Source organism: Cervus canadensis, chromosome 13 (genome assembly GCF_019320065.1).
Source record: "Cervus canadensis isolate Bull #8, Minnesota chromosome 13, ASM1932006v1, whole genome shotgun sequence".
In the NCBI taxonomy this organism is placed as follows: Eukaryota; Metazoa; Chordata; class Mammalia; order Artiodactyla; family Cervidae; genus Cervus; species Cervus canadensis.
This window is the reverse complement of record NC_057398.1, coordinates 70,023,280-70,038,910: the sequence shown is the minus strand read 5'-3', so window position 1 is coordinate 70,038,910 and position 15,631 is coordinate 70,023,280.

The window sequence follows — 15,631 nt, the reverse complement described above, 5'->3', positions numbered from 1 at the left end:
TCTAGCATTTATTATTTGTAGACTTTTTGGTGATGGACCTTCTGAACAATGTGAAGTGATACTGCGGCATAATTTTGATTTGTGTTTCTCTAATTATTAGCAATAGTGAGCATCTTTTCATGTGCCTTTTCACCATCTGTGTGTCTTCTTTGGAAAAACATCTATCTATATCTTATGGCCATTTCTTGATTTTTTTTTTTTTTTATTGAGCTGTATAAGCTGTTTCTGTCTTTTGGAGATTAATTCCTTACAGTTTGTGTCATTTGCAAATAGTGTCCTCCATTCTATAGGTAGTCGTCGTCTTCTTTTTTTATGGTTTCCTTTGTTATGCAAAGCTTAAAAGTTTAATTAGCTCTCATGTATATTTGCTTCTATTTCCCTTATTCTAGGAAGTGGATTGAAAAAAGGTATTGCTGTGATTTATGTCACAGTGCTCTGCCTACATTTGTGTCTAGGATTTTATAGTATCCAGTTTTCCGTTTTGGTGTTTGTTTATTCATTTTGAGTTTATATTTGTGTGTGGTGCTAGAGAATGTTTTAATTTCAGTCTTTTACGTGTAGCTGCCCAATATTCTCAGCACCACTTATTGAAGAGACTGTCTTTTCTCCATTGTATATTCTTGCCTCCTTTGTCACAGATTAGGTGACCATAGGTTCATGGGTTTATTTCTGGGTTTTTTACTGATTTGAGTTATAGGATACCAGCTGGTGTCTGAGACTAGCTTAGTGGTGGTGTGAAGAAGTCCCCACACCCTACCCCACACACACTGGAAACTGAGCACTAGCATCACCTTAAAGCTTCCAATCTTAGTTTATTTTAAGAAATCCCTAGTTTCATCAATTGGAGAAGGAAAGGGCAACCCACCCCAGTGTTCTTGCCTGGAGAATCCCAGGGACAGAGGAGCCTGTTGGGCTGCTGTCTATGGGGTCGCACAGAGTCGGACACAACTGATGCGACTTAGCAGCAGCAGCGGTTTCATCAATAGCTCCCCATTTAACATTTTTTTTAGTTTTTTCACTATGTTTACCTCAGTGAATTAATATATAGTATCAGTATCAATCTCTTTTCTTAATCTGTTACAATAGCCAAACTGTTTATTCACGGGTATGCTTGAATCTTTTAATGACTTTTGACTTTTCAGTAAATACAAATGTTATCAGTGGAATAATAATGCCACTTAAAATATATGAAGTATATGTCCAGTCACTTAAACTAGCCTACTAAGGTTAACATGTATAAAACACGACATCAATTTCTTTTTCCTCCAGTATACATTTATTTCTCTCTGAAAACTATTTTGAAATGTATATATACTTAAGAATAAAGTTGCTACCTTTTTAAATATGGAGAAAAACTAGATTTATATATAACAATGCTTGTTACTCTAGTTTTAAAGGCCAGATATTTTACATTTGGAAGTATTATTTAAAACACCTACCATACCTGTTAAGCCTTTTCAACAGTTAAATGCACAATATCATTTAATAGTCATGGAAACTCCAAAGAGTTTTCTTAAAAAAACTAAACTTTATTAAACAGATATGTTTGGCGTTTCTACTATATGCTGGACTCTGGGTGCTGCAGATACCCTAGTGAACAAAACAGCTAGTCCTGCCCATCTACAACTTAGACGGATGTTGAGTACTTAGAGACTTAGAGTAATTTTATACTTTTTCTGGGGTCACACAAGTGGAAGAGGCAGAACTGAGGAGATTCTAATCCAAAGAGACAGTGTTAAATAGTAGAAGGGAGAAACTTCCTTTGTTTGTGTCTAGGGCAAATATAAAGAGTCATGAACTTGAACATTTTTCATGGTTATAATAATAATCAGGAGTCCTGTTTTTTTCCCTGGTGTTATAAATATCATATTATATATGCTATTAACTATTTCCTATCAATTCTCCCTTTTGTAAAATGGCAAAGCAATGTAAGCATTGATGTACATATATATAATTTTTGCTAAAGGAAGCAGTCACTATGAATGCTTCTCAAAGAGGAATACTGTAAAAGTAATGTTAATTCCATTCATTTGATAATTCTAGAAATATTCAATTTTGCTATATTAATATGAGTATATAAACACCCTTCAAATACTAATTAAAATGCATATTTTACTGAGGTTATAAGTCTTTTGAATAGTTTTGATTTGTAAATTTCAATTTCTGTGAGTTTGCTTTCTCAGCTAAAAGGAAAATTAGTTGATACTTTTAAAAATAGCATTGAATTACATATAAAATATACATTATATATAAAATGTATTGTGTTAAAAAAAAGATTTAATAGATTAAAATGAAAAGGGACTTAAAATGTGAATTATGATTTCTGACAATTACTGTGAAGGTTTCATTTTTTAAAAATTATTTGCTCCATATGAATAAAAGTTCATTCTTCTTCAGGTTATTAGCAGAGAATGGTCTCTTTGAAGGCTACTTCCCCCTCCCACCAATTCTTTACATAATGAACACTGCTAAAGAAAAAAACATATTCAATCATACTGTTAAAGCACAATAAGTCAGAGTTTACTCAAGGGGAAGAGCTCTCAGGACAGGTGTAGGACACTGGGGGAATTTTAAGTAGACATTGGGCTCAACTCTGAATACACTGTGGGTCAGTGGGGATTTATAACCCAGAAGCAGGGTTGGGGGGGGGGGCGGTCAGTGGATGGAAAATAGAACTAAGAGGAGACCTTGACGTGAAGGGAACTCTGGTTAAACTGACCTACCAGGAGTCTGGCGAAGATTGGACAACACAGAGAAAGACAAAAAGTGGGCCTATGAAAAGTTTAGAGGAACCTGAATAAAGTTTGGTCAAGAAAAGAATGTCAATACCTACTCATACAACAAAGGTCCATAGAGTCAAAGCTATGGTTTTCTCAGCAGTCATATACCATTATCAGAGTTGGACCATAAAGAAGGCTGAGCACCGAGGAAATGATGCTTTTGAACTGTGGTGTTGTAGAAGACTCTTGAGAGCCCCTTGGACAGCAAAGAGATCAAACCAGGCAATCCTTAAAGAAATCAACCCTGAATATTTATTGGAAGGACCAATGCTGAAACTCCAATACTTTGGCCACTTGATGTGAGAAACCAACCCACTGGAAGGGACCCTGATGCTGGGAAATACTGAGGGCAGGAGGACAAGGTGGGTGACAGACGATGAGATGGTTACATAGCATCACTGACTCAATAGACATGAATCTGAGCAAACTCTGGAAGATAGTGGAGGACAGAGGAGCATGCACTAGTCTATGGAGCTGCAAAGAGTTGAACATGACTTAGCAACTGAACAACAACTCATCTTTCAGGACTCGAATATCATTTTCTCATTTGAGACCCATTGAAACCCCTCAGATCTCACAGTCTAGTGTATCTCCTTTCCCCCTTCCTCATATTTTACTCTCTCATAGTATCCAGTAATTATCCTTCATATCATTTATATTCTCTATTTATATCTCTATTGTGTATTGATGTTTGATTTATCACTTAAAATTCTTAGTATCATATGTCCATCATATGTGTTTTGTTTACCAAGTTATATTTAACACCTAACTCAGATCTGGGATATAATTGTCCATTTTTTGGCAAGAAAAAGATGAATAATGAATTACATAAATTATTAATGCATTTATATGATTCTATTTTATCGATTTGATGGATTGTATTACAAATGGCTTTAACAAAGTCTACCATTTCTTATCTAACTAATCAAATATGAAGCTGATAATGTACAATGTAGTATCTGATTTTGGAAGAAAGAGCTGTTCCTGATCATGTAAGCCGGTACTGTTGTCTAACAAATGTCATTCCCTGTTTCTTTTTAGTAACATAATCTTCTTTTTATTAATGTGTTTATCCTTTCACCATTCTTTTGTTGGGATGTAAGACTGGGTTAGTTTCCATTCTCTTCGCCTGTAATTGGTTGAGGGGTTAGCATATGATCCAGTTCTGGTCAGTGAGATTTAAAGAGAAGTCTGCTGGTATTTCTGGTCATGTTTTTCTTTTTTTCTTCTTTCTTTCAAAGGAGATCCATAGAAAAGCGAGTTCCCTTTATACCTCAGATAGTTACTGTGTCTTAGCATGACCTTAATCAACTTTATGTCTGTGAAAGGAACCAGGCTGAGGGCAAGGCTGTCACCTTGATGACAGCAAAGTTGGGTGAAAAATAATCAGGGTCCTTGGTGTCGTCAGTGTGTTACTGAATGCCCAACTCTGAACACAGCTCAGCTCCGAATTTCTGTTTAGTGAAAGCCAGTTTTAAAGAGCTTTTCTTATATCTCCTGTCAAAAGTTTTGGAGTGCATTTTTAGAACAATAATGTATGACATTCAGAACTTACACTAGTGAGTACTCTTCCAATGCAATATTTAATCTACATGATTATCAATGTCACTTTGGTCAGTAAAGTGATTATGCGTTAGTACTGAATAGAAGAAAGGAGTTGAGTTGAAATGGGTAAGAAAAAGCCAAACTTGCAATTTATTTGCTGTTTTCCCACTAAAAATCTTCACCATGAATTACTTTATGCCAAACAAATTAATAGCTACTCCACAGCTGGGATGGAAAAGTCTTTGTGTGACACTCTGGGAGTAAAGATGTCTTACAGGGTCAGACTAATGAACTTCCTTCACAGTGAGTTAGACTATTGAAGCTTTAATGAATATGCAGATAATAATTAGCATGCACATTTGTCTGCCATAAGATGTCTGCTTAATTTTCATGGCACATGACATTAAAATACATTGTTTTCATGTACTCTTTCCCTAGTTTTATAACTGGATTTGTGAACATGTCAGTGATATGATTGTCTTCTATAAACCATTAATAATAATCATAAGTTTTTTTTCTGGAGTTCTACATATATATGACACCTTTAAGGATTTATATACAAACTTATTTTATCTTGCTAATAATTTTATGAAAAATGTTCTTTTATTATCATCTTAGCAATGAGCACAGAGATTACTAGATGTCTTGGGTCCCTAAATAGTAACTAGAGAATATTTTATTTTATAAAATAATTTATTTTTATTAATAAATATTTAATATAATAAATATTTTAAAGAATTTTTTCCTCTATTAAATATACCTGTGGCTTGTTCATTATGAAAGAATATTTGACTTGCATAGAATAAAATAACACCACTAGTGCACATATCTATGTTTATAAAATTGAATACATATTCATTGTTTCAGAGAGGTACCCTATAGTTTAGACTTAAGAAATTTCTATCCTTGGAAATTAATATCATTCTACATATAGGAAATTTCTTTCCAGACACAGTCATGGATATTGGAAATGAACTGCTATTTCTAAGTTATGGTCCATTTGCAAAAAAAAAAAAAATGAGTTTTGGAATAAATTGGCAATGAGTTTCACTGTGTTTCCTGTACAGATGCAGTCATACTTTAAAATATAATTAAAGAATATACTCTTGAAAAATTGCATTTTCAAATAAGAGACATAACATATAATACTCCCACAATTTTGAATTGAAACATTTCTTTTTTCCAAAAGGAAGTTTTCATCCAAGCTTGAAAGATTGAGCATTACAACAATATTAATTATCTAGCTGTATGAAAATTTAAGTCTTATGGGAAAATTTACTAATTGCTACATATTAGAATTAAATAATTATGACATTCAGGACATTGACATTTTGGGAGTTATATTTATCAATAAATAGATTCTTTCCATTTATACATCTTACCATTTATCTTAGGTCTGTGCACATCATGTATTTAAGCATCAAAGAAGAGTCACTAAAAGCCTACTATCTTCCTCATGTATTCTTTAATTATACACTCAAGTATGTGTTCTAGATTATACATTCTTATGAAAAGTCATTAAATTCTATTGTTCCTTGAACATCATGCAGTGAGGCATGCCAGCCCTCTGCACAGTCCAAAATCTGTGCATAATTTATAGTCTGCCCTTGGTGTCTCTGGTTCCTTAGTATTCACTCTTTCATATCTGTGGTTCTGCATTTGTGGATTGAACCAGCTGTGAATTATGTAGTATTGTAGTATTATTATTGGAAAAAAAAAAAAACAACACAAACTAGAACCATGAAGTTCAAACCTATGTGGTTCAAGGATCAACTGTACAAGGAAATACATTTTTTAGATAAATTTTAGAAGTTCATGGTAATTGAACCTATTTTATACAGTATGATACATTAATTAATATTATACATACAGATATTAATCATTAATTGAAAAAGCATTTATGTGCTTAATATGAGCATACATGTACTCCCTCCCCTTAGGGAATTAACACTTTGGTGGTAGAAGTTTTATATTATGTGGTTGCACAATGTCAGATGGTCATAGGAATCATACAAATGAAATCCTACAACATAATTGTGTGCCAATTATTATTTTCATTTTATTATTAAATTCCAAGAAATTAAGTACCTTATTCTAGGTCACATATGTCAATTAAATTTTTAACCTCTTTTCCTCCAGGTCTTTCTACTACGTAGAATGTCTCCTAACCTCACTCGCTATCTCCATTTTCCACACTACAGCCAGAGCAATATTCCTAAAATGAAAAACAAAAAAATTATTCTAGCCTCTCATTTAAAACACAGCAAGTGTTGCCAATTGCTTTCAGGATTATATCCAGTTTTCTCAACTTGTAGCATAAGAGTATGGTTTTGCCCTGTGCCAGTTCTGAGAAAGGTTTCAGCTAGTGCCAATCAATATGACCCTGATACTGGCTTGGGAAGTAGGCATGTACCTGGGGATTATCCTTCCAGATTTTGGAGGACTTAATTATTGGTTCAGGATTGGGAGCACTATTCTGAGTGTAATTGTAGATGTCTGGGTACCTATTCACTTTCTTGAGGGACTTTTACTTGTCCTTGGTGATAGAAGGATTGTTTGATACACTGAGTAGGTGCAATGAGGCTCAGGTATTAGGGCATGGCTCTGTAGATTGAACATTCAGCAGGTGGTAGGTGATCTGCTTTGAACTAGAAGCCAACTGGTAAAATAACCCGGGGAACTTCTTGGACTCATGTAGTGAACGTGTTGTCATGAAGAGGGAGTCCTTGGGGAAGCTGACCTGGCTCTCAGGTGCTGCGGATGGACTTACAGGTCTAAGGACTGGTCATCTCATGATAGTCTCTCCATTTCTCTCCACAAAGTCTTCCAGAATTTATCTCACTTTCCTGGGTCTTGAGCCCTTTTCTCTCATTGCTTCCACTCAGCATTCTTCTCTTTCCAGCCTGAACATAGATAATGTATGAAAAAAAGATTTTCTGTTGCAAAAGTAGTTTTTATTTATTTTTCAGATCCATCATCTGAGCAAATAAATGTGTTATATTATTAGGTTATGAGAACCCATTCCCATTTCTCTCTCCCTCTCTTCTTCTCTCCCTCCCTCTCTTCTTCCACATCACACATATCTCTCCATATCCCTCACTCTGTACCTTTTCATTAGACATGTATTTCACTAAGAGAAACAGAGGGCACAGAATGCCTAGAGGAAAAAGTTGGGCTAAACTGGTAAGAAATATACTCTCAGTGCTGGTGGTGGTAGTTTAGTCGCTAGCTCAGGTCTGACTCTTGTGACCCCGTGGACTGTAGCCCACCAGGCTTCTCTGTCCATGGGATTTCTCAGGCAAGAATATTGGAGTCTGTTGTCATTTCCTCCTGCAGGGGATCTTCCTGACCCAGGAATCGAATCTACCTTTCCTGCACTGCAGTCAGATTCTTTGCCACTGAGCTATACTTAGGTAAAATTACATTACTTTGGCATACTGAAACCTGACATATTCATCTCTAAACTTCCATTAAAATATTACTGAAAACACAATTAAAGGGAAATAGTCAACTATATAAGAAAATAAATCTAACATTGATTTGGAACTTGAGTCCAAAGATAACTGTTACTGTTAATGTATAATTCAGCCTTACAAATTTATCAGTCTGACTACCCACAAAGTTCATGGGAGATTCTAGCTTTTCTGAATGCAGCTTTGAGATATAAGCGCCTCATCAAAGAACACAGCAGATAATTGGCCCTCCCTCCACATTCCCACACATAGGTTACTGATTTGGGGGGAAGAGAGCAATGGTATGCCTCTGCTGCCTAAACAGTAGGCATCATTTTTTGTTAATATAACTGATAGTTCCCAGGGTTCTAATTGATTACATACTATAAGAAAAAGTTACATAGGTTTTATGAAGTAGAATGCAGTGGTGTGCAGCAGAGATTGGAGCAGTCCATGCAGGGCTATAGATTTCTTAAAATGCATCCCCCCCCGCAACCCCAAGTCAAAACAGCTTAACTTGTCCCAGGCTTGTGATTTTCAAAAGTATTGCTATTATGGGAATTTTTAGAATCTGCAAAATAACAATTTCAATTTTTGAAAACAAGACAGAAGTCCAGATTTTAATTTGGAATTCTCTTAATTTCTCTGAATCATAAACAAAACATTTCTGTGAGCCAAGATTCTCCATGAGCCGTTTATTGTTACATCAAGAAAAACATGCTGCTCCTTATACATAAATTATAGAACAAAATGAAAGATATATTTGAGTCTGCAAATATTTCAAAATATCATACTCTCTATTTCTTTCCTAGATCAAAATCTATATCCCATTCTTCATTTTTTTAATGTCAGTTGTCTTCACTCATGTTAATTGGATAAAAGTGTTTTCTTTTCAAAAAAGATCTGTCTCTCTATGTATGATGGAGAAGGAAATGACAACCCACTCCACTATTCTTGCCTGGAGAATATCATGGACAGAGGAGCCTGGTGGGCTGTAGTCCATGGGGTTGGAAAGAGGCTGACACAACTGAACGACTAACACTCTATGTGTGAACTAAATACCATCTACTCTTTTTCTCCTCAAAAATCTTATTTATCAAGTATATTGCCTCTCATCTATAACTTCAACCACTCTCACAAATCAGCATAAGTATATATCAAATCTCTCCTCTCTGGAAAAGCAGGACCTAGATTCACTCATTTGAAGAATGTTCATTACTAATTACTTCATTTTTTCTTTTAATTTTTTAAAGGAATTTATTGTGGAATGATTGATGCATAAATGCCTTTTAATTCTTACAGTGGTCTCAGTCATCATAGTCTTTTCAAACTACTCTTATAAATTTTCAACAAACTCTCTCACTGCTAAGGCCAGTGAATAGCTGTTACTCTGTAGCAAAATTTGATCTCCTGTAGCACTGTACATTGTTGATCAACAAGTTAATATTTCAACCATTTTCTCTTTAAAATTATATACAATGGATTGTTCATTGTAGAAAAATTTAAAAATAAAAGATATAAGGAAAAATTTAATTTCATTATTGAAAAACAGCTATTTTTAAGCATCATATATATTTATTTATGTTTTTTCTGTAAGGTTATATATAAAATATGATATGTTTGCATATATTTATATATGCCCAAGCGTATATAGCAAGCTAACATCTAAATATACATATTGTGGTTATTTATAAATATAGAAATATCTTACTGTGCTTCTTCTTTCATAAAGTTTTAAATACACTCTCAATGTGGTTTAAACATCTTTGCATGTAAATGTGTATTCCTTTTTTTTTTCATTTATTTTTATTAGTTGGAGGCTAATTACTTTACAATATTGTAGTGGTTTTTGTCATACATTGGCATGAATCAGCCATGGATTTACATGTATTCCCCATCCCAATTCCCCCTCCCACCTCCCTCTCTAACCGATCCGTCTAGGTCTTCCCAGTGCACCAGGCCCGAGCACTTGTCTCATGCACCCAACCTGGGCTAGTGATCTGTTTCACCATACACACTGAGGAAACCAGATCTGAAAGAGACATGTGCACCCCAATGTTCATCGCAGCACTGTTTATAATAGCCAGGACATGGAAGCAACCTAGATGCCCATCAGCAGATGAATGGGTAAGGAAGCTGTGGTACATATACACCATGGAATATTACTCAGCCATTAAAAAGAATTCATTTGAATCAGTTCTAATGAGATGGATGAAACTGGAGCCCGTTATACAGAGTGAAGTAAGCCAGAAAGATAAAGACCAATACAGTATACTAACACATATATATGGAACTTAGAAAAATGTGTATTCTTAAATGGCTACATGATGGCTTTAAAAAGGCCAGAAAAAAGTCACATGATGGTAAAGTAGAAGTAGAAAAAAACCTAGAAGAATGACAAAACTAAATAAAGCAAATGCAAAATCCCTGGTGGCTCAAATGGTAAAGCGTCTGTCTGCCTGCAATGCAGGAGACCCAGGTTCGATCCCCAGGTTGGGGAAATCTCCTGGAGAAGGAAATGGCAATACACTCCAGTATTCTTGCCTGGAAAATTCCATGGACGGAGGGGCCTGGTAGGTTACAGTCCATGGAGTCACAAAGAGTCAGACACGACTGAGCGACTTCACTTTTACTTTAGAGATAGAAAAGTGTAGAGTTCCTCAAAAGTATAACTTAAAGGAAAACCTTATTCAATATTTAGGAGTATATTTGTCTTCCTACAGTTGTCATTAAAGTATGAAAATAAGACAAAGAATACTTTAATAAAAATTACTCAACATTTATCCCAGAAATCTTCAAATGCCTACTTTCCACATGCTCTTTTGGTCTCAAAAATTATTTTTCAAATATCAGAATCATGTATACTACCAATATCAAGCTGTCACTCAATATTTTATCTTTATATCCTAAATAAACTATTTGCTGTTTGGAATAATGGATTAAGTGGTGAACCTTGTATGACTGTGTTGTTATCAGTTGCTAATTTAATTCATTATCATTGTCATCAGCTTATCCTCCAAAAAGCAAAATTTTCATTATTTACTATATCTAAACACATTTTATCAGGTCATGATAAAGCCCTTCACAATATAATTAAATTATAATTAAATTTTATAATTATAATAATATAATCAGAGTACAATATGAGGTAGGAAAACATAAAATTTATGAACATGCATTCCAGGACAAGTGGTCTGGATTCACACTCTAGGTCTCCAACTTACACTGGGCAAGTTAATTTTCTAATCTGTAAAGCAAGAGTGATAATAGAAATTATATGGTTGTTGTGAAAACTGCATGAATTAATATATGTAAAACATTTAGAAAAGTGATCAATACAGAAAAACTTAAGTACTATTAAGTTTTAAAAACTTAAGCTATTACTAGAATTTAAGTAACATGAGAACATTATTTTTTCGCTTTTGTTCACTTCTGTATTTTCAGCCGTTAGAATAGAAGCTAATACGTAGTTGTTTAGTTACTCAGTTGTGTCATATTCTTTGCAAACCCATGGACTGCAGCATGCAAGTTTTCCCTGTCATTCACCATCTCCCAGAGCTTGCTCAAACTCATATCCATTGAATCAGTGATGCCATCCAACTATTTCATCCTCTATCATCCCCTTAACTTCCTACCTTTAATCTTTCCCAGCCTCATGATTTTTTCTAATGTGTCAGCTCATCACATCAGGTGGCTAAAATATTGGAGCTTCAGCTTCAACATCAGTCCTTCCAATGAACATTCAGGATGTATTTCTTGAGGATTGACTGGTCTGAGTTCTTTGCAGTCCAATGACTCTCAAGAGTCTTCTCCATCACCACCGTCCAAAATCTTCAATTCTTGGCTCTCAGTCTTTTTATGATCCAACTCTCTCATCCATACATGACTACTGGAAAAATCATAGTTTTGAATGTATGGACCTTTGTTGGCGTAGTAATGCCTCTGCTTTTTAATATGCTGTCTAGGTTGGTCATAGCTTTCCTTCCAAGGAGCAGTTCAGTTCAGTTCAGTCGCACGGTCGAGTCCGACTCTTTGCGACCCCATGAATCGCAGCACACCAGGCCTCCCTGTCCATCAGCAACTTCCGGAGTTTACTCAAACTCATGTCCATTGAATCAGCGATGCCATCCAACCATCTCATCCTCTGTTGTCCACTTCTTTTCCTGCCTTTGATCTTTCCCAGCATCAGGGTCTTTTCAAATGAGTCAGTTCTTCACATCAAGTGGCCAAAGTATTGGGGTTTCAGCTTCAGCATCAGTCCTTCTAATGAATATTCAGGGCTGATTTCCTTTAGATGGACTGGTTAGATCTCCTTGCAGTCCAAGGGACTCTCATGAGTCTTCTCCAACACCACAGTTCAAAAGCATCAAAGCTTTGGCACAAGAATCCAAGGAGCAAGCATCTTTTAATTTCATGGCTATAGTCACCATCTGCAGTGATTTTGGAGCCCAAGAAAATAAAGTCTGTCACTTTTCCCATTGTTTCTCCATCTATTTGCCATGAAGTGATGGAACCAGATGCCATGATCTTCATTTTTTGCATGTTGAATTTTAAGTCAGTTTTTTCACTCCCTTCTTTCAGTTTCACCAAGAGGCTCTTTAGTTCCTCTTCTCTTTCTGCCATAAGGGTGGTGTCATCTGCATATCTGAGGTTGTTGTATTTTTCCCAGCAGTCTTAATTCCAGTTTGTGCTTCATCCAGCCTGGAATTTTGCATGATGTACTCTTCATATAAGTTAAATAAGCAGGGTGGCAATATGCAGCTTTGATGAAATCCTTTCCCAATTTTGAACCAGTCCATTTTCCATGTCCAGTTCTAGCTGTTGTTTCTTGACCTGTATACAGGTTTCTCAGGAGGCAGGTAAAGTGGTCTGGTATTCCCATCACTTGAAGAATTTTCCACAGTTTTTTGTGACCCAGACAGTTAAAGGCTTTAGCATAGTCAGTGAAGCAGAAGTAGATATTTTTCTGGAATTCTCTTGCTTTTTCTGTGATCCAACGTATGTTAGCAATTTGATCTCTGGTTCCTCTGGCTTTTCTAAATTCAGCTTGAACATCTGGGAGTTCTTGGTTCATGTACTGTTGAATCCTAACTTGGAGAATTTTGACCATTACTTTACTAACATGTCAGATGAATGCAACTGTGCAGTAGTTTGAACATTCTTTGGCATTGCCTTTTTTCGGGGGGATTGGAATGAAAACTGACCTTTTCCAGTCCTGTGGCCTCTGCTGAATTATCCAAATTTGCTGTCATATTGAGTGCAACACTTTCACAGCATCATCTTTTATGATTTGAAGTAGCTCAACTGGAATTCCATCACTTCCACTAGCTTTGCTCCTGGCGATGCTTCCTAAGGCCCACTTGACTTTGCACTACAGGATGTCTGTCTCTAGGTAAGTGATCACACCATCATGATTATCTGGATCATTGAGATCATTTTCGTATAGTTCTTCTGTGCATTCTTGCCACTTCCTAGTTTGTTCTCCTTTTGTTAGGTCCATACCATTTCTGTCCTTTCTTGTGCCCATCTTTGTACAAAATGTTCCCTTGGTTCTCTAATTTTCTTGAAGAGGTCTTTAGTCTTTCCCATTTTATTGTTTTCCTCTATTTCTTTGCATTGATCACTTATGAAGGCTTTGTTATCTCTCCTGGCTGTTCTTTGGAACTCTGTATTCATATGGGTATATATTTCCTTTTCTCCTTTGCCTTTTGCTTCTCTTCATTTCTTAGCTACTTGTAAGACCTCCTCAGACAATTATTTTGCATTTTTGCACTTCTAACACATGGTAGATTCTTGATTAATGTCACTGAGTAAATGAACAGTTATTAAACACCTCCAATTACTTGTTATGGAGATAAGGATTTTGTATGCATTATTTCATTCATCTTGCTAATGAATTGTTGAGTTTATTATGCTTATTATCTTTTTTTTTGACATATAGATTAAGTCATGGGTTAAATTAGTTGTCAGATGTTACCTGGTTAGGAAACATTAATTCCCTATTGCTACTGAAAATATACCACCAATTTAGCAGCTTAAATTTTTAAAAATACTTATTATATTACATTAGTGGATGTCAATAATCTGAAGTAGATTTCACTGAGCTAAAACCAAATGAAAACTCTGAATTACTCTCTAAACGAAATAGTGGAGAATTAATTTTTCTTGCCTTTTTCTGCTTCTAGACCCATATCAGATGTATGATTTGCAAACATTTTCTCCTGTCCTGTATGTTGTTTCTTCACTTTCTTAGAAATACCCTTTGATGTTAAAAAAAATTCTTAATTTTGATGAGGTTGAGTTTACCTGTTTTTTCTCTTTTGAAGCTCAAGATTTTGATGTAATATCTAAAACTCCATTTCAAAGCCCAAGGTCATAAATATTTACTTCTATGTGTTCTCCTAAAAGTTTTATTGTTTTAACTCTTATATTTAGATTATTACTCCATTTAGAATTGACTTTGTATGCAGTATGAATTAAGGGTCCAAGAACATTTTTTTGCAAATGGATTACCAGTTATCCAGGAACCACTGCTGAAGAAACTTTTCTTGCCTCATTGAATGGTTATGGTACCCTTGTTAAAAATAATTTAAACATAGATATGCTGACAAAGATCCATATAGTCAAGGCTATGGTCTTCCCATGGTCAAGTGTGGTTGCAAGAGAGGAACCATAAAGAAGGCAAAGTGCCAGAGAATTGACAAATTTGAATTGTGGTGCTGAAGAAGACTCCTGGAATTCCCTTGGACAGCAAGGAGATCAAACCAATCAATCTTAAGGGAACTCAGCCCTGAATACTCATTGGAAGGACTGATGCTGAAGCTGAACCTCCAGTAGTATGGTCAATTGATGCAAACAGCTGACGCAGTGGATAAGTCCCTGATGCTGGGAAAGACTGAGGGCAGAAGGAAAAGAGGGTGCCAGATGATAAGATGGTTGAATAGCATCACTGATGAAACAGACAGGAATTTGGGCAAACTTCAGGAGATGATGAGGGACAGGGAGGTCTGCCCTGCTGCAGTTCATGGGAGTCACAAAGAATCAAACACAACTGGGAGATTGAACCGCAACAGTGAGTTTAATTATGTTCCATTGATTTATTTCTACACTTGTGGCAGTATTACAAAGTCTTGATAACTGTACATTTATCATAAGTTTAGAAATGTAAAATTATGAATGCTTAGATCTTATTTTCAAGATTGTTTTGGCTATTTTGAATGCCGTTCAAATTCAGATGAGTTTGAGAATTGGATTTTACATTTTTGCCAAAAAAAAAAAAAAGGAAAAAAAAAAGCCTTTGAAATAATGGTTCAATAAATTAAGTAGAGACTGCATTGAAACTATAAATAAATTTGGGTTGTATTGTCACCTTAACAATATCAAGTCTTCCAATCCGTGAACATGAATGTCTTTCATTTATTTGAGTATTCTTTATTTTAACAATATTGTATAGCTTTCAGTGTATACATCTTTAATCCTCATTGTTTAATTTACTCTTAGATACTTCATTCTTTTGAATACTCTTGTAAATTGAGTTGTTTTCTTAATTTCCTTTACAATTATTTATTTCTAGGGTATAGAAATACAACTGACTTGTTTGAGTTTAGTTTGTACTCTGTAACTTTGCTGAATCTGTTTATTAGCTTTGGTAGCATATGTTTCTGTGGGTGTACTCCTTGTATTTTTTGTACTTTTCTACCTATAGGATCATGTTATCTGCAAGTAGATATAGTCTCACCTCTTACTTTCCAGCTTAGTTTTGTTTTATTTATTTCTCTGGCTAGAACTTCCAGTACAATGGGAAATAGTGGCAAAAATCAGGCATCTTCATCTTGTCCCTCATCAGAATGTGGC